Consider the following 22198-nt stretch of genomic DNA (forward strand, 5'->3'; position numbering starts at 1 on the left):
GGCATCTCTACTTATCACAACCTTTTGTGAAATAGGCAAATAAAAATAATATCCAAAACTATCTTTTGGATATCCAACAAATCGACCTCTTTCTGATCTGGTCTCCAATTTATCAGTGTTCAGCTTTTTGATATAAGCTGGACAACCCCAAATCTTAACATGCTTAAGACTTGGTTTTCTTCCATGCCATATCTCATAAGGTGTGGAAGAAACTGATTTTGATGGAATCCTATTCAGAATATATAAAGCTGATTCTAATGCAAATCCCCAAAAGGAGATTGGCATATCAGTATAGCTCATCATACTACGTACCATATCCAATAGGGTACGATTTCTCCTTTCAGATACACCATTCAGCTGTGGCGTTCCTGGAGGAGTCAGCTGAGAAACAATGCGATGCTCTCTCAAGTATTCATCAAATTCAGTACTCAAATATTCACCTCCACGATCTGATCGAAGAGCTTTAATACTTTTTCCTGTTTGATTTTCTACTTCAGATTTAAATTCCTTAAATTTTTCAAAGGATTCATGTTTGTATTTCATCAAATACAAATACCCAAACCTTGATTTATCATCAGTAAAGGTAATAAAATAATGAAAGCCCCCTCTAGCCATTTCTTTAAACGGACCACATACATCACTATGTATTAGTTCCAAAATATTTTCAGCTCTTAGCCCTTGTCCAACAAAGGGTGATCTAGTCATTTTGCCTTGAAGGCAAGATTCACAAGTTGGAGTAGGCTCAGAGCCCAATGAGGATAGAATCCCCATTTTCTCCAATTTTGCAATCCTATCTTCTGCAACATGACATAACCTTAAGTGCCAAATATATTTTGAACTTGAGTTGGTTTTCACCATGGCATTGTATTCTTTTAGATTGCTATACTCTGGCCAGTGGAAACACTTTCTTACTGGCAATGAAAACACTTTCTTACTGGCAATGGAAACACTTTCCTATTGGCAATGGAAACACTTTCCTGCTGGCAGTGGAAACACTTTCCTTTGCCTTTTTCAGCTTTAGTCTTCCTTTTCTGTTTAGCTATTTTCTTGGAAGGACCAGGAATCTGAGGTTTCTTTTTCTTATTGCCCTTCTTCTTGTTAGACTTTCCAGCAGAAGAAGATGCAACCAAAGCTACCTCTTTTCCTTTATTGCCTGTCATATTCTTTTGGGCAATAACCAGCATGTTGTGTAATTCAGCTAAGGTGCATTCCTGTTTAGTCATATGGAAATTTGTCACAAAATTCCCAAAAGACTCAGGAAGGGACTGAAGATCAAATCCGTTTGTAGTTGGAAACCCATGTTGAAGTCAAGATGTTCCAACTGCTCAATCAGCCGAATCATCTTGTCGACATGATCCCCAACATTCTGTCCCTCAGACATCCTCATACGGAATAGCTGTCTAGATATCTCATACCTAGCATTCCTGCTGTGCTCACCATACAACTCTTGTAGGTGAAGGAGGATCTCACTCGCACTCTGCATGTTCTCATGTTGCTTCTGTAACTCATTACTCATAGAAGCAAGCATGTAACACTTAGCTCTCATATCATGCTCCTTCCACTTGCCCAAAGTTTCATGTTCCTCTTATGTGGCCTCTGGAGGTAAGGGACCAGGAACATTTGAATCTAGAACATATCCTATATGTTCAAGGTTCAGGACAAGTTTCAAATTTCTTAGCCAATCGCATGATTAGGTCTTGTCAACCTGTTGTGATCAAGTATGCTTGCAAGGATATTGGATGGTGGTGGTTGTTTTGTGCTCATTTTTATCAGAAAATTAACTGCAGAAAATAACCAGATTAATTAGTAAATGTATCATGTAATTAACCAAAATGATTATGGTCTTTTAATCAAATTGGTCCTCCCACTAACTTAGCGAATCCTACACTTCTAAAGTAGAAAACGGAAATCCTAGTTGGATGGATTTCTAGTGGGTGATTGAATTCTTATAATTCTATTGATCATCCTCAGGTACATCCATTATTGACTTATCTTGCATTAGTTAAGTTGATCCCATTGAGCCAGTAATTATGCAAATAATTTTAATGTCCTCAGGTACATCCAATATTGGCCACCAAACCATTTACATATTTACAACATCTCATGCTTAACAATTATTCTTAAGAAAATCTCTTAAATTAATTGCATCTCATGTAACTATTTAAAATTTCTTAAAATAATTGCCCCAATGGAGGGCTTATGTTATAATTACTTTAATTATACCATTTCCAACTTAATCATTTGTTTGGAAGATTTTATAGCCATCCTAATTACTATTAAGGTCTCACTTTGCACATTATCTATTTAGCATGCATATATCATATAATTGCATACATTCCCATACATCTCATGCATTCATGGATAAGCAGTAAATATGGTATGATCATGGACTTTCTAAGGGATTCAATCGAGCCACCAAGAATTGAATCAGGGCATTCCTAGGTGCATTTCATTCATTCATTTTACAAGAGTTGCTGAAGGAGTACATAATCAACACTTGATATTGAATTCCTCCCACTGGTCCCACCAATGCTCTTGACCTCCTTGAACTTCTTGCAATCCAATATTACATAGTAATCCTTGGCATACCAAGGCGAATTTACAAGAACTTAAATAAATGAAATTACAACCCAAAAATATTACAAACTTAATAATACATGCCCAAAATAAATTAAAATAAATTAATTAATTTACAATCCCAAAGAAACATAAAAGAAATAAATCCAATCACATTGGTCTTTTATAGTCCATGATCATCCATCATGCATATCACTATTTAACAATTAAATAAAACATACATACTTAAATTAAATTGAATATCTCATATTCAACTTAAAAATCCAGATTTGAATATGATTCAAATAAATTTAAAAATTCAGATTTGAATCTCATTCAAACAAATTTAAAAATTCAGATTTGAATCACATTCAAACAACTTCAAAAATTCAGATTTGAATCACATTCAAACATTTTTTAAAAAATCAGATTTGAATCACATTCAAATATTTTTTTAAAAATCAGATCTGAATTTTATTGAATCAATTTTAAAAAATCAGATTTAAATATGATTCAAACAACTTAAAAAATTCAGATTTGAATCACATTCAAACAACTTTTAAAATTCAGATTTGAATCACATTCAAACAATTTTTAAAATTCTGATTTGAATCATAATTTAATTGTGTGATTAAAACAACTAATTAAACACTTTAATTAGTCAAAGAATAGGCCTTAGATCATACAACAATTGCAGAATTAAAAGCCAAACCTTGAACCACCCAAGGAACCATTGTTGCCGCTACCAATGGTGGCTTCACCATGTGTGCCGCCACACCTCATGATCCAACTAGCAATGAATCTCTTGATCTCATGATCAAACACACAATTAAATTATATAATCAATAATCTAAATGGCAAATATAGTGGCTCTGATACCAATTGAAGGAACGGAAGCGTGAAAAACACAAGATTATATCATTGAATTCAAAAATTTTCACCTAGGGTCACATGCACCATGCAAGATTTATTTTTATCTATTTGATTTCAATGATAAACAACATATTAAAACTCTTTTAATATGTTTTTAGATCTGTATTTGCCATTTAAGATTTTAAAATTAATCAGATTAATTTTAAAACCCTAGATTAAATCAAGAACGATTACACTAACCTCTTAATGTGCTGCAGCGTGTCTGCGCCTTTGAGATTCGTCTTCAGGACACGGATGTTGTCCCTCTAGCTTGTCCACACCAAGAACACCTATGGCAGCCCTTGAACAGCTTCTAAAGCCTTTTCTATTAATTAGAAATTCAAGTTCTGCCTTTTAAGAGATTAGAGATGTAAACAGGACACTAGAAACAATTTCTAGTGTTCTTAATTCAAGAGATTAATGGCTAATCTCTTTGAATTGATGAGAGATGAAGAGAAATAGCTGGAGAGGCTCAAAGTGGCGTGACATATGAGAGGAGAGGCTGCTGGTTATGTTTTCTTTTCATAACCACACTTAAATAGCTAGGTTAACACATTAAACCCTAGCCACATGTCACCTTTTGATTAGCTCTAGGTTTAAGTGACCCAATCACATTGTGCCAAGTGTCAAACCTATATTTAATCTTGATTTTAATCATCTTACATGATTAAAAAACATTTGGCAAGCTTATGTGTTATGCCATGTGCCACCATCTCATGGTGCCACGTGTCACACTGTGAAATGACCAAAATGCCCCTGTGTCTTAATTTTGAGTTCTTAACCCAAAATAATTATTTTCTTCTTCTAATTAATTTCTATCAAATATAAATTAATTAATTAATCTCTATTAATTAATTTCTCATCAATTAAATTCATATTTAAACACTTTAAATATAAATTTAATTTATACTACACATCCAATAATCTAGATTTGGTTTCAAGTCATGCTAGGACTTTGCAATTTAATTGCAAACCAAATCTATTTAATTAATCAATTAAACTCTTTAATTAATTAATTAAATCATATTTAAATAGGTGATAACTTGTGTATGTGTGTGACTTACTAGGCTCATCACTAATTGGCAATGAGACATGATATCAACTCTTAATATCATCAGAACTCTTTCTTACCATAAATGATTTCTCTAAATCATTTTATGAACCTCATAGACCATGGTTAACACCTAGCATAGCATGCCATGGCCACCCAATTAGTAATAAGATTTACCTTAAATGAACCTATAATCATATGTTACCATGCACTAGAATCTCTCTGTTACAAAATCCCAACTCAAGCCGAGTCATGGTTTATGTCAAACTCCATTTGCTATGAATATTATGTTCTCTTTTAATTCCAGTTCTTGATTAAAAGATTTTTCTCATCGTAAACTCTTTCTCAATAAATCTATCTGTCTGCCAGTAACTTGAAACATCAAGAACAATTAAATGAACATAGGATTTTATCTCTATTTACTTAGAGGAACAGATTCCATCTTGATCAACACCTACCTCCATATATAACTAGCAGGAGCCAACACATGCCCATATACCCATACATAGTACAAGTATGAAAGCAGTATCAAACTCAAACTACCTATATACAAGATAACTGTGCTATCTCAGGTCTAAAGATTATATGCACTGATATGATTTATGACAAAACATTGACAAGAGTAAACTCCATGTGCTTGTCATAAGTGTCACTGGTTCGGCCTACTTATCATTTATAAGTGCCTATCATGTTTGTTATATGGCATGAGACTCACCATTCCATCTTATTTATATCTCATATAAATAACTTGGGAACAAACATGAATACAATCTTTCTGGATAAGTCATGTCCTTATTATGAAGTATCCTCGATTGTGAACCTATTTATGATACTTTGTGCTAGAAATATTGTCACTCATATTCTTAACAACTTAAGAATAATATTTCTAACAAAATATCAATGGACCTTTTCTATTACACATAAATATATTATGTAAACGGAAAAGTGGAAATGCCTTTCATTAATAAAAATATGTACAAGATACATACTAAATGATATGCTCTAGGGCATACTACTAACATTCCCTTGGGAGAAAATTATGAGATTTGGCAGAAAGGGGAAACTGAGTCCTTGTTTCATTGGGTCATATGAGGTTCTGGAAAGAGTGGGTCCTTTGGCATATTGTTTAGCACTACCTCCAGAGTTAGAGAAGATACATAATGTCTTCCATGTGTCTATGTTGAGGAGGTATAGATCAGACCCATCTTATATACTATGGGTAGAAGAAATTGAAGTAAATCTAGACCTCACATATGAGGAAGAACCCATAGAGATTCTGGCTTATGAGGTGAAGCAGCTACGGAACAAGCAAATACCGTTAGTAAAAGTGCTGTGGAACCATCATTCGGGCCAGGAGGCTACTTGGGAATGAGAGAAGGACATGAGGAGACAGCATCCACAGCTATTTAGAGACTGATATCAGGCAAAATTTTGAGACGAAATTTATTTAAGGGGGGGAGAATTGTAACACCCCTATTTGCATAGCCTGGTATATTTCACTATTCCGGTGAACGATGTCGATCTGAATAATTAAAGGGATTAGAACCACATCTAAGACAACTAGATAAGCCCTAAACACAAATAATTAGTAATTGTTAATTAGTTAAGTATAAATAAGAAAAACAGAACATAAGAAGTTAAATGAGCCGAGAGTCACAGCGATGGGTGACCTTCTAGGGAAGGACTACGAAGTCGATTTAAACTCAAATTTTGAACTGTAAAATGTGACGCTGCAGTCCTTAGGACTATTGCAAACACAGTTGAAAATAGAAAATAACAAAAAAGAAATGTTAAGCCGGTCAAATAATTAGGTCAGAGATCTGGAAGAAATATTGAATTATTTGCAAACTGGGTCGAACCGGCGGGGGGCAATTTGGTCAATTGACCCCTAAAGGTGACTCCTAACCTAACTGTCAAATAAAATCAGAGAAAAGAAAATTTTGAAATTAAAAATTAAATTAAAGAACTAAGGAACAATAAATAAAAAAAAAAGAAAAGAAAAAGGTTATTTATATCACTTGGATGACATCATCATGATGTCAAAATTAATTTAACTTTTCCTACAATTTTTTACTAAGTCAAATTTGACTTAATAAAATGCAAAATACATAGAAATTAAAACAAAATTCATTTCTTCCTCCTCCACAAATTTTGGCCACCCATCTTCCATAGCTCCTCCATGTGCAAAACTCCATTAAAGCTTGTTTCAAGCTTTAAAACCTTTACTAAACCCTAATTTCTCCCATAATTACTTCATAAAACCTTATTTTCTTTCCTTGAGAAGGAGATTGACCAAGAAAGAAAGAAAGAAGAAAAGAGACAAGAAATTGAGGGAAGTGAAGATTAAAATTCTGCACTAAGGTTGGTAATCCAAACTTGAAACTTTTAGTTTAATTCTTTTATTTTTAGCTTAATGAACCTAGAAATATACTTAAAATGAAATGAAAACAAGTGTTGGGGGACTAGGGTGATTTCGGCCAGCTAGGGTTTGATTGGAGAATTTATGAGTTTGATTGAATTAAAAGTGTATCTAAGCTTGATTGAGTTGAGGAAGTATGTTTATATGTGTTGAATTAGTTAAATGTAACAAGTAATGAATTAGGGTTTGGACCTAGGGTTTTGGAAGACAAAAATTGGAGAAATAGTCAAATGGTGTGTTTAACCTTATTTGAGTTGAAAAATGGTCATATGTGACCAATTGTGGTATGTTGGAAGTGTTAGAATTAGGTTTAAATTTGGGTTGCTTAGGGACATGCTACAGGCAGCAGGACTAAGGTCCCTTTCAAAGATAAAAAATCAAAATTTACGAACCCAATTGGTGTGAGGCCAATTGGGAATGAAACTAGACACAAAATGGCACATTTTTCATTTAGGAATCATGCACAGAAAGTGACCATAGCATAGTGAACAAATTGGCCAAATCCAGAAGTGAGTGTTCTGCCCTGTACAAAAATGACCAATCTATTCATTTGGCTATAATTGAGGCTAGGCATATCTAAATGACCTGAAATTTTACCAGTAGAAAGCTCAGATATAGACCTAAAACTTTCATGAAGAATACAAACCCAAATTATTCCCTTAACCAAGTCATTTAGCCACCCAAATTTGGTGACCTAAAACTGCCAGAACCAATTTTGGTGCCCAGAAAATCTGGGATAGGCCAATCCGGCAGCCATGTTCAAATGGCTATAACTTGAGCTACAAAACTCCAAATGGAGTGATTCAAAGAGGAGAATAAATTTAAGACAATAAGGAACAATTTCTTTGCAGAAAACTTAGCCAAATTCTAACAGCAACATGACCAATGGAACAGTGCAACATAGGACACCAAAACTGAAAATTTGAAATTTTCCCTAAAAGACTTAAGTTTTGAGAAAACAACCAAAACCAACAAATTAAGTAACCAAAATGTGGTATGTGAGTGAAATTAGAATTCCCATACATATTAAGCATTAGAAAGTCAACAAATTGACTTGAATAGTATCATGAATAGTAACCCCGAAATACAAATTTCAAAAAATGTCAAATTAAGCATAATAAAGTTAGATTTGAAATTATTTTTGGATTTATGATAAGTTATAATATTGAAACACTGTGAAACTATGTGTTTCAGTGGAAAAGAATACCGGGAAAGAACCCGAGGCGTTGAGTCAAGGCCAAGAGGCGACTCGTATAAGGTTTGTGCACAACATAGAATTTTTGTAAATTTTCTTCTGCACATTATTTTGAATGAATTGAGATATGAAATTGTGACATAATTGAATTGAAAAGTTTATCATGCTTTTGATTTAAATTGTTTAAAGATTAATTGTTTATGTTTGAAATGGCAATAAGTGTTTAGTAAATTATTAAGATAGTTTTGAAACCACAGTGTCATGACCATATATTTGAATACCTCACTAGCATGACTAGTGAGGGAAATCAGTTTCGAATTTTGATTCCTTCTCTGGCTGAAGTGTTGAGGTGTGTGCCAGTAGAAGAAAAAAAAGAATGGGTTCCCATATATTTGAGCTAGCTAGCCTTGTGATGTGACTTCTCCTTAGCCTCTGGCTATTGAGATGATATTTGTTTCGAATGACATGATATAACTGTGTGCTTTTATGAAATTTATTTTGAGACTTTTGAAAAGAAATTGTTTAGATTAAAATCTTATAAATCATGTTTTGAATTTATATCTCATGTTCAGTTTAATTTTTGAATAAATATGATTTAAATTCTGCATAAAGATTATTTTAGTATGTTGTGCACCACTGAGTCCTAGTACTCAGCGATGGCTGTTATTGCTGTCGCAGATATAGAGATTAGAGGAGCAGCAGAGTGAGCTGCTGAGGATTGAAGAGCTACCTACTCTAAAGTTTATCAGATATATTTTATACCCTGATTGTAAAAATTATTTTGATGTATGTAATGTATGTAAATATAGGAAATGGTCATGGGCAGTTGTATAAAACTTATAATAAATTTTAGTTTGGATTTTTCTTAATGTAAATTTTTTTAATGATGTATATAAATTGCTGTATCTTTAATTACATATGAATGGAAGTATTTTTTTTTAATTTGAATGAAATTACTTAGTTGTAACACCCCTAAGTTCGGTAGTGCGTTCTACTGTTCCGGTGACCAGTGTTGTCCGGACAGCTAGGATGCCTAGAACTACATTTCGATATGAGTGAGGAGACATAAAATAATGAAATACAATAAAAGAAAATACAAGAAAAATAAAGGAAAAATAATATCAAATAAATGTAACCAGGTTAAGCGAGCCGAGAACCTTAGCGATGGGTGACCGCACCGGGAAGTCACGGCGTGGACCGTTGACTAGCCCTGGACTGCGGGAAACCCTGAAAAATATTTTTAGGACTTAAATAGACCCCTATTGAAGTATAAATACCATTAGAAGTATCAAAGAAAAATTAATTAATCAGTACAAAGAAAAACAGGAAATCGAGAAAACAATAAAAATCGGTGTTACCGAAAAATTTGAAATGCAAACCGAAAAGGGGCATTTTGATCATTTGCCACCTAGAGTGGACTTTTGACCTAAATGTCCATGAAAAATAAGTGGTATTACATTTTGAAAATTTAATGAAAAATGAAATTGAAGATAAAATGTAATTTAAGGAAAGTTGAGGGCAAAAGTGCAATTAAAAGAAATCTTAAATTAAACCAATTTTTAATTAACTTAATGGAGCACCACGTGGGACATTTAGTGGCCATATAAAGCCACCTTTGGACAGCACAAACTAAATCTTCTTCATCATTTTTTTCATTAGCCGTATTGCTCTCCCATAGAAACCTCCATTGATGTCCCTAAACCAAGCTCCATGCATCCATTCTCAAGCCATTTTCCACATGATTTCCTTCATTAAATTTAGTCTACACAGCTTGGGAAGTGTTATGGCAGCAAAAAGAAGCATGATTGGTGAGGTTTTAGCAAGCTCCAACAAGAGGTAAGTGTCCATTTTCTTCCCTTGCCTAATTAAAACATGTGTTGAGTTGTGGGTAGTATTTTGGTTGAAAAATTGAAAGAATTACTTGAATAATTATTGGGTGTAACTTTTGGCAGCCATGGAAAGGAAAGGTGAGCAGATTATTCTCACTTGTAATTGATGTTAATTGATGAGAATTAGTGGGGATTAAAGTGCTTAAATGTAAAAGAGCTTAATTACCATGTGTATGTGTGAATTGTGCATTGAAAATGAGGTTAGGAAGTCAATATGGGAGATTGAAGTATATGTGTAAATTGGGCAGCCTTGATTTGCTTAGGAAGGCCTTAAATTCATGTATATCTAATGTTGATTTAAGAACAGTGAGATGTATGTTATTGATCTTGGTTAGTTGGATTAAGTTTGAGCAATTAAATTGTTGTTAGACATGGATTTGATCAATTGAGTGTAATGGAGAATTACTTGAGTTGAATTTGTATTTGGACATTGATTTGATTGCTGGATATTTGATCACATATATTGTGGCTGGATATTGATTGTAGTATATTGATATTGGACAACTGACCTAAGTATAAAGTGCATAATGTCTATTAGAATTGCAAAAATTTGCAATGCAAAGTGTGTTAGTAAAAACAGTGTGTATTTTAGGCTCTAAATGGAATTGTGTGACTCCAATTGGTATGAGACCAATTGGAGGTTAAACTAGGCACAAAATGTACCAACTTTCATGAAGGAAGCTTACCAAAATTCTGCTTGTAAGGTAACTTGAAAAGTGACCAAATCCGGATTAGTGCAATTGAGGTATGAAAATTTACCATTTGGGCAGCAGTTAGTGTTTAGGCCATAACTCAATCAAAACTGGTCCAATTGACCTGAAATTTTAACCATGAATATTTAAGACCCATATCTACAAATCTTATGAAGACACCAAAGCCCAGAAATGACCATAAGCAAGTTAAACAGCTTGCACAAGTTTGGGTCCAAAAACTGGCCGAACCTAAAATGACCTAAAGTGACCTAAAGTGATCAATTTTGATGCAATTTGACCAGCAATAGTAAAATGACCATAACTTGGCCTACATAACTCAGAATGACCTGAAATTTTTCCCTGCGTACAATAAGACATAGATCTACAAGTTTTTAGTTTTGACCGGAACCCAAAAACAAAGGGAACTAGGTCGTCCGGCTAGGTCAAACTAGTATCCCGGAATCCAGCAAATTGCAAGAAAACACAAAATATATAGAACTGAAATTGGTAACATGTACCAACCCTAAAAGACTATTGAATGTGACATATTAGTAACACTAAAACCTAATTTACCTAAAACTCATCGAGGGTCAATATATTAGGTTGATTAAGCAAATAATAGCATTCAGTGAGTTACTTATCAAGCATTATCATTAGAGATAGTTTAATTAAGTACTAAAACACTTCAAATTGTGTTTCTCAGTTAGCAAAGACTCAGGGAAAGGGAAGGAAACACTGAGTCAAGACCAGGAGACAGTTATCAAAGGTTTGTGCACAACAGTTATTTCTTTTGAATTTTTCAATTGAAATAAATTATGACTATTTGTATATTATTGTTTTTAATTATGGAAATGTGTTTGAATGGATACTTATTGCTTGAAAAGCATTGTAAATGGTTTGAAACTGTGGAAAAAATTATTTAGTGTGATTTGTGAAAATTGAAATTACTTATGAATTGTGTTGCCATTTTGTGAATAAAATTATGACTTTAGAAATTTATTGGATTCTCACGAATCATTTGAATAAAATTTTTGGAATTGATTTTGTGTTCACACTTAGCATGACAGTATCGTATCATTCCTTCTCCATTTATGGGGTTGTGATCGTTTATTTTCCTTCTCCATTTATGGAGTCGTGATCGTTTATTTTTCTCCCTCTCTGGTTTACCAGTTGAGGTGATCGGATGAGTACTCATTATATAGCTAGCTCCCTTCCTCATTGATTTCAATTAGTGGGGTTGTGATTGCTTTGTCGTGGTGTACAACGCGGCATTGATTGGAAATTTTGTGTCATGGCTTAAGTTGTGAATGAATTGGCAACACTGTATTCTTAAATTATTCGACTAAATTGTGTTATTATCCGATGTGATAATTTGTGAAATTGAGTTTAAATTCTTATTGACATTCACTGTCTTTTGAATTTAACCATGTTTTGACTATTGAGATTTATTGTGATATTGTGAATTGGAGTTTAAATTCTTATTGACATTCACTGTCTTTTGAATTTAACTATATTTTGATTACTGAGATTTAATGTGATATTGTGTTAAATTCCTTATGACATTCATTGTCTTGAATTTAACTATGGTTTTATATATCCATCATTTATATGATTTATGAATTTTGATTTAAAGTTGTATTTGTTAATGTTGTGCACCACTGAGACATTGTCTCAGCGATAGCTTCTCATTGCTGTCGCAGGTAGACAGATTGACAGGGCAGCAGGCTAGGCTGCTAGTACATTTAGCGAGAAATCATCGGGTATATTGAGTATACCACATTTTTCATTTTGTACTGTAATGTATGTTCACTGTATGTATATATTGTTCTTGGTTTTGAGCAGTTGTAAATTAAAATTGTACATTAAAGTTGTAAAATAAATTATGAGTTATTTTGGCTTGTAAAATTTATACTGTATTTCTTTTATCTCAGTCTTTGAAAAATTATTATGGATTTGAGTTGAAAAACATATTGTGTTGAGTTATGTTGGAGTTGAGATTTGGAAATATATTGAAGTGCTTTTTACAGGTTTTTTGAAGAACTGTTTTATTCAAAATACAGAGGGCACTCCGCCAAAATTTTTACAGAAATTCCTAATAATTCAAATGTGTTATCTCTTTCACTTAAGTTAAAAAAAAAAAATTTAACACCTATAAATAGTGCTCACCACTGTAAAAAGAAGTAAGAAAAGTTTTAAAATCCCTTGTAGTGTATTTAATGGGTTATCAGTAGACGAAGTTGGTAATTCATTAGGTATACTACGGGATCGTGTTATGCCTTACAGAGGGGTAGGGTGTGACATTAGTAGTATTTTTGATAATGTTGAATTTTTGAATTTGAGAAATGATGTTGAAATTGGTTGAGATGGATGTTGAATTGTTGAAGTTAATGAGATAAATCATTTGAAGTGCTTTTTTACAGGTATTTGAAGAACTGTTTTCCCAAAATATAGACGACACTCTACCGAAATTTTATAAAATTTGCGAAAAAATAAAATGAGACAAAAATCTTAACTACTTTTTAAACTCTAATTAAATGTTTTGATACCTATTAGAAAATGCTCACCACTTATAAAGAGTAGGAAAATTGTTTTAAAATCCCTTGTAGGGTACTTAATGAGTTATCGATAGGTGAAGTTTGGTAGTTCATTTGGTATTCTACGGGATCATGTTATGCCTTACAGAGGGGTAAGGCGTGACATTGTTTGAATGTGATTCAAATCTGAATTTTTAAATTTGTTTGAATGTGATTCAAATCTGAATTTTTAAATTTGTTTGAATCATATTCAAATCTGGATTTTTAAGTTGAATATGAGATATTCAATTTAATTTAAGTATGTATGTTTTAGTTAATTGTTAAATAGTGATATGAATGATGGATGATCATGGACAATAAAAGGCCAATGTGATTGGATTTATTTCTTTTATGTTTCTTTGGGTTGTAAATTAATTAATTTATTTTAATTTATTTTAGGCATGTATTATAAAGGTTATAATATTTTTTTGGGTTGTAATTTCATTTATTTAGTTCTTGTAAATTTGCCTTGGTATGCCAAGGATTACTATGTAGTTGGATTGCAAGAAGATCAAGGAGGTCAAGAGCATTGGTGGGACAAGTGGGAGGAATTCAAGATCAAGTGTTGATTATGTACTCCTTCAGCAACTCTTGTAATATGAATGAATGAAATGCACCTAGGAATGCCCTAATTCAATTATTGGTAGCTCAGAATTGAATCCCTTAGAAAGTCCATGATCATACCATATTTATTATCCATGAATGCATGAGATGTATGGGAATGTATGCAAATATATGATATATGCATACTAATTGGATAATGTGCAAAGTGAGACCTTAATAATAATTAGGACGACCACAAAATCTTCTAAACAAATGATTAAGTTGCAAATGGTATAATTAAATTAATTATAACATGGGCCATCCATTGAGGCAATTATTTTAAGAAATTTTAAATACTTGCATATGATGCAATTAATTTAAGAGATTTTCTTAAGAATAATTGTTAAGCATGAGATATTGTAAATATGTAAATGGTTTGGTGGCCAATATTAGATGCACTTGAGGACATTAAAATTATTTGCATGTTTATTGGCTCAATGGGATCAACTTAACTAATGCAAGATAAGTTAATAATGGATGTACTTGAGATTTTGAGCATTAGGGGCTAGGTAAAGGATTGAACCTCACATGAGATGTGATGGGCAAGGAATTGCTCACTTATAGTTTATTGTAATTCCAATAATGGATGTACCTGAGGATGATCAATAAGATTATAAGAATTTAATCACCCACTAGAAATCCATCCAACTAGGATTTCTGTTTTCTACTTTGGAAGTGTAGGATTCGCTACGTTAGTGGGAGGACCAATTTGATTAAAAGACCATAATCATTTTGGTTAATTACATGATACATTTACTAATTAATCTGGTTATTTTCTGCAGTTAATTTTCTGATAATAATAAGTACACCACAACCACCACCATCCAATATCCTTGCAAGCATACTCGATCGTAATAGGTTGACAGGACCTAATCTATTTGATTGGCTAAGAAATTTGAAACTTGTCCTAAACCTTGAACATATAGGATATGTTCTAGATTCAAATGTTCCTAGTCCCTTACCTCCAGAGTCCAATTAAGAGGAACATGAAACTTTGGACAAATGGAAGGAGCATTATATGAGAGCCAAGTGTTACATGCTTGCTTTCATGAGTAATGAGTTACAGAAGCAGCATGAGAACATGCAGAGTGTGAGTGAGATCCTCCTTCACCTATAAGAGTTGTATGGTGAGCACAATAGGAATGCTAGGTATGAGATATCTAGACAGCTATTCCGCATGAGGATGTCTGAGGGACAGAATATTGGGGATCATGTCCACAAGATGATTCAGTTGATTGAGCAGCTGGAACATCTTGACTTTAACATGGATTTCCAATAGCAAACGGATTTGATCCTTCAGTCCCTTACTGAGTTATTTGGGAATTTTGTGACAAATTTTCATATGACTAAACAGGAATGCACCTTGGCTGGTTTACTCAACATGCTGGTTATTGCCCAAAAGAATATGCTGGGCAATAAAGGAAAAGAGGTACCTTTGATTGCATCTTCTTCTACTAGAAAGTCCAATAAGAAGAAAGGCAATAAGAAAAAGAAACCTCAAATTCCTGGTCCTTCCAAGAAAATAGCTAAACAGAAAGGGAAGACTAAAGCTGATGGAGGCAAAGGAAAGTGTTTCCACTGCCAGCAGGATGGGCACTGGAAAAGGAATGATACACTTGAATTGTATAGATGTTTTTAAGCACATTTGTATTCTAAAATCATAGCATTTAGGCAAGTATTTTCATGCATAGTAGTTGATTTCATTAGTTTTCATAAAGTCTGTTGCCAAGCCCTTAATTTCATATTTTATGCATTATTTCAGGTGTTAGGGTGAAGCCCCAAAGAATGGGAGTGCAAAGGAAAGCGTACAAATTACATGGGTCGTGTAAACCAAGCCCCAGACCCGTGTAACTCCCTGCTAGAAGAAAGCTAAGAGAATCGATGAGAAACACAAGTACACGGGTTGTGTAAGTAGACCTGTGTAATCTGCAGGGAACCGTGTAAGTCTCTGCCAGGCGCAAGCTTAAAAAACCTTATGGGAGCAACAGTACACGGCCCGTGTAATCAGGCCCGTGTAGTTGGCACAGACCCGTGTAACTTTCTGTGCCAAAATAAGACCACACGATTCTCCTCCAGCAAGTTACACAGCCCTGCTTTGCGGGACCCGTATAGTGACACACGGGCCGTGTACTATGCTACAACCTATTTTTTTACTCGAATTCCCCTCCTGTTTTCTGATTTGAACGAGACTCCTAAAGCCTTTTGAACTCAAAATGACCTAGCCCTAGAGCAACCAATATATATATAGAAAGGAAAACATCAGGAGAGGGAGTCGGCCACTGTCGTCGGGACTGCTACTGAAGGTTGTTATTGTCAGACTCTACATCAGTACCAAAAAGAAGTTTTCCAGCTAAAGCTCCACAAGATCAAAGCTGCAAACTCTCTTTGGTTCCTTCATTTCATCTCCTTAGACAGATTTTTTTTTATTTATTTCTTCTCCATAACTCTCTTTTTATTATTTTTACTTTTTATCATGACATTTGTTAAACTCACCATGAGTGAGTAGTTTTCTTATTCTGGATTTAGGAGAGTAGCTCTTGTAATTATTATTATGAATGAACACTGAGTTTTATTTATTGGATTTGAGATTCATTTCTTGATTTGATTTCTTGCGATCTTAATGCATGCTATGTGTTGGTACCCACTTAGCCATGATTGTAGATGTTAATTGAAGGACTAAAAGGTGAAGATTAACATTAGAAAATCAAGATCTTGAACCTAGGAATTCTGACCTAGACATAGGTTGATACCTTTGTGAAACCTAAAAATGGGTCAAAGGTTTTAAAGGATTTTAATTAATTTGATCACCATGAAAGTAGGGTTTGAGTTAATTAGAATACACCCTAGATACCTTGAGAGAGGATTTAGGATAACTTAGGACTTATTTCCATCAAGGAAAACAATCCTCAATTCAGTAAATAAATAAGATAACATCCCTAGTAAGATTCAAGTGTGAAATCTTAATTCCATAATTGCTTCAAATAAATCATTTCGTTTTAAGTTTACCATTTTAGTGTTCAAAGTTAACAAACTTCATTCTCTAAGTATTCGATAGCCTAGACAGTCAAGATTTGTAACACCCCTAAGTTCGGTAGTGCGTTCTGCTGTTCCGGTGACCAGTGCTGTCCGGACAGCTAGGATGCCTAGAACCACACTTCAATGTGAGTGAGGAGACATAAAATAATGAAATACAAGAAAAGAAAATACAAGAAAAACAAAGGAAAAATAATAGCAAAGAAATGTAACCAAGTTAAGCGAGCCGAGAACCCTAGCGATGGGTGACCGCACCGGGAAGTCACGGCGTGGACCGTTGACTAGCCCTGGACTGCGGGGAACCCTGAAAAATATTTTTAGGACTCCAATAAATATTTATTGAAGTATAAATCTCATTAGAAAGATTAAAGAAAAATTAAATAATTAGTACAAAGAAAAGTGAGAAATCGAAAATGCATAAAATACGGTTTCTCAAAAAATCAGGAACGTAACCCGAACAGGGGCATTATGGTCATTTGACACCCCGAATTGTCTTTTGACCTAAATGTCCATTAAAAATAAATAGTATTACACTTAGAAAATAAAATGAAAAATTAGTTTAGTGGTACCTAAAGTAAATAGCAAAAATCATGGGTTAAATGTGGAATAAGTGGGAATTTAACATAAAATATGACTTAAATTCTTTAGTGGACCACTAAGAACATTAAAATGATTAAATTACTTCATAAGTGGGCAGATTATTCCCACTCAAAGGTCATCTTCCTCATTCCATTAAACCTAGCCGATTTGAGAAAGAAAAGAAAGCCACCATTAACGTTTTTCTTCAAAGCTCCATGCACTCCCCATTTTCAACTCCAATCACTTTGATAGCTTCATGAAAAATGGTCTACACACCACAAGGAAGATATTGATACCAATTTTGAGAAGTTTGGTGAAGGTTTAGCAAGTTACAATTAAAGGTAAGTTTGCATTTTTGAGAAATTCTTTGTTAAAGTTTATGTTCATGTTATGGGTGTTAGTTTGGTGAAGGAAAATTTTGAGTTTGAAGGGTTATTGTTGTTTTCATTTTGGACAGCCATGAGTCACGTTTTTGATGAGGTATTTGTGCATATAATTGATGAGAAATAATGTCAATCATGGTGATTTAGTAACTTAGTGAATTATTTCATGTTTATATGGTGAATTATGCACTTTGATGGGAATTGGTATATGGGACGGCAATGTGATGTTGAAGAATGGTTTGTGGCAGCTTGTGGACACTTGAGTAATGGTATATATTGAAGGAAGTGTGGGCAGAATATTGACCTAGAAGGATTGATGATATGTATGTAAATTAACATTGTAAGGTGTATGTAAAGTTTGTAATGTTTTGGTGTGTTTGTAATGGTACTTAGAAATTGTAATTGTGAATGATATTTGGTGTGTTGAGGGTGATTGGAATCTGCCCAAAATAATGCTAATGTAATGTAGAAAATGCTTTTGGTAATGTGCCAAAACAGTTTGGTAGGTAAGTAAACAAATGGCAAAGGTAAGTGTGTGTTTGAAGTTGGGGTGTGAAATGCATATTGAGGGCAGTGTATATTTTAGCCTATAACCTTGAATGTGTAACCTCAATTGGTATGAGACCAATTTGAGGTGAAACTAGGCACAAAATGTGCCAACTTTCATTGAGAAACCATGCCAAAATTCTGCTTGCAAGGTGACCTAAAAAAATGACCAATTCGGATTAGGTGCAATTAGGACCTGAAAAATGACCAATTGGGCAGCAGTGAGTGTTTAGGCCATAACTCACTCAAACCAGGTCCAATTGACCTGAAATTTTGACCAAGAATAGTTAAGACCCATACCTACAAGTCTTATGAAGACACCAAAGCCCAGAAATGACCATAAGCAAGTCAAACAACTTGCACAAGTTCGGGTCCAAAAACTGGCCGAACCAGAATTGACCAATTTGACCTAAAATTGACCTAAAATGGTACCACTTGACCAGCAATAGTGTAATGACCATAACTTGGTCTACTTAACTCGGATTGACCTGAAATTTTGCACCTCGTGCAATAAGACCTAGATCTACAAGTTTGTAGTTTCGACCGAGAACCGAAAACCGAGGGAACTAGATCATCCGGTTAGGTCAAACCAGTGTTCCGGAATCCAGCAATTTGCATTAAAATGCACTAAACAAGGAAATGACTTTGGTAAAACGTACCAAACCTAAAACCCTATCGAATGTGACATATTAACGACACTAAAACCTAATTTACCTAAAACGCAATGAGGGTCGGTATATTAGGTGATTAAGTGAATAATTGAGTTCAGTGCATTATTTACCAAACACCATCGATAGAGACAGTTTAATTTAGTACTGAAACACTTCAAATTGTGTTTCTCAGTTAACAAGGACTCAAAGAAAAGGGAAGGAAACACCGAGTCGGATCGTGGAGACAATTATCAGAGGTTTGTGCACAACTAGTTTTTAACTGATTTTACTTTGAATATTTCATATGATTAAATGACATATTTTTCTTATGTATTATGTTTAACAAGCATTGGATTTAATTCAATGATTATTGAAAATTGTTATAGTATGTATGAATTCAGCTTTGTGAAATGGTATTTCCACAAGTATTAAGCATTGTTATGGATTGAATAAATTATGTTTTAGAAAATTGTGATAGAACATGTTTTGAATTGTGATGGCAATTTTCATGGAAAAATGCAATTGTATGATTTGAATTGTGATGAGCATAAAACTTTATTGGATATTGAAATTGACTTTGAATCGAATTGTATTGTGATTTATGCTCACTAAATGGATTGTGATATTGTTTTATATCTCACTATAGATGCTTGACTAGGTTATTACCCGTCTCTCTCATTTGTTGAGAAGACAATGGAGTTAGTTGTGTTTTGATTACCATGGTACGTGCACAGGCTTAGATTTTCCTCTGATTTGAGGTTAGATCTAAGTTTAATTTATCGTTATGGCCCTTACGGAAGATTCATTATTGTGATGGTACTGTGCACGATGATTCGACCTCCCCGACCATAGGGAGTTAGAATCAGATTCGACCTCCCCGACCATAGGGAGTTAGAATCACATCGAATATGGCCCTTTCAGATTAGTCTTGCATAGTTAGTGAGATAAAGATTGATTTTTGAGATACAACATGGTTTTTGAGATGCATAATGACTTTTGAGATACAGTATGATTTTTGAGATACAAAATGATTTTGAGATACATAATGGCTTTTGAATGGTAAGGAATGGTGATTTCAATTATGGTTTGTGTGTAATTGATTTTGTTGGAATTACTTAAATGGATAGTCATGATTTGATAAATTGAATTTTGTGATCAAAGTCATTTATACAAATGATTTACATTATTGGCAATGAATATTTTGAGTTGTGAAATTTGATCAGTATTCAGATTCTCAAATTATTTACTGTAAAATTTGTCAATGTATATTGTACTATGTTTTAAATTATAGTTGTGCACCACTGAGTTCACCACTCAGCGATAGCTTTGCATGCTGTCGCAGGTAAGAAGAGCATAGAGCAGTGATTAAGTTGCTTTGAGGACACTTTCAGATAAGCTCCAGGTATATCATAGATATACCCATGTACATAGGTTTTGATGTAAGCATGTAATAATATGTATGTAAATTATTTGAGCAGTTGTATAAAAACTCTTGTAAAACATTTTGGTATGTAATTAAATGTAAATTATTATAAATGTAAATTTGAGATTTCATTTACTTGAATAGTTTTGTATTATATTTCCTTTATCTCAGTCTTCGAAAAATCACTATGGATTTGAGTTGAGAAATATGTTGTGTTGAAAAATATGTTGGAGTTGAGATTTGCAAATACATATTGAAGTGCTTTTTACAGGTTTTCTGAAAGAACTGTTTTGTCCAAAATATAGATGGCACTCTGCCAAAATTTTTACAGAAATTCCAAATAAACCAAATGAGTTAGTTGTTTCACTTCAGTTCATCAAAGTCTTTAACACCTGTAAATAGTGCTCACCACTGTAAAAGAAGTAAGAAAAGTTTTTAAAATCCCTTGTAGTGTACTTAATGGGTTATCGTGAGACGGAGTTGGTAATTCATTAGGTATACTACGGGATCATGTTATGCCTTACAGAGGGGTAGGGTGTGACATGTTTTAGTGGTATCAGAGCAATGGTTTTAAAGTGAATTTCGAACTGTGAATTTGAAATCTTTTTGTCGGTAACTACAACTGCTCAAATGTTTGATACATATAGTACATTACATCATAAATGTGAACTAAAGGAGAGGAATCTCCTTGTGTTGGTTGTACAGGAATAGAAAATTCTGTGAGAAAAATGGAAGGGAAGAATGAGATAATAGAACAGTCTGTGATGGCAGAAGAACAAGTTGAGGCCCCAGCTCCACAAAATGTCGAAGGCCCGACTGTACCAGTTTTACCAGTACAAATTACTGCACAAATGGCCCAGCAAATGGCCACTTTCTTCCAACAAATGGCTGATAATCTGTCAGCCCAAGCCCAAGTACAGACCCAACCCCCACAAGGGCAGTGTGAAATGGAAAAGAGGGAGAAACCTATGGGTCAGAGCTCGAACAGTAATTTGAGAAAGAGAAAAGAATTTGAGGAACCCCGAGCTCAGGGATATGATAGAGGTGGATCAGTAAGACAGAGACCATCAAGGTCCAGTCGTCGAACAACTAGAAGTTCCTACCCTTCCCACCAATGTGAAACTTGTAGAAGATATCATGGTGGGATATGCTATAAGGCGTCCGAGCTGCTACAATTGTGGAAAACTTGGACACTTTGCTAAAGATTGTACTAAACCACCTCGACCGCTCTTGGATTTCACGGACCACGATCGAGTCAAGATAGAAATAGAGTTGGTACTCCTCACCACTATAACACAGTGAATCAACCCGAATATAGTAGCGCACCAGTCAGAGCGTCCACTATGCGCCAAGGAGAAAGAGCAGAAGCTTCGGATGTAGCTGCTGGTAAGTTTTTAATTTTTGAAGGAAACAATTAGTTATTATTTGATCCCAGCACTACTTAGTTGTGTGTTAGTATTAGAACTATATGTTTTGTTGCTATTCCTTTCCAAGGGGAATAAATTTGATGCGTTAGTGACTAGTCTTTTAGAATCAAAACTACAATAACAAGTATGATTGACATTAATCTTGGAAGAATTGCTAGCTAAAAGTATTTTCTAACATACCATAAATTATAAAGCTAATTGGTGAGCCTACTTAATGTAAGGCAAGAGGACGTAAAAGTGAGTTACAGTAATAGAATTGCTCTAGAT

This window comes from Hevea brasiliensis, chromosome 9, assembly GCF_030052815.1.
Source record: "Hevea brasiliensis isolate MT/VB/25A 57/8 chromosome 9, ASM3005281v1, whole genome shotgun sequence".
Lineage (NCBI taxonomy): Eukaryota > Viridiplantae > Streptophyta > Magnoliopsida > Malpighiales > Euphorbiaceae > Hevea > Hevea brasiliensis.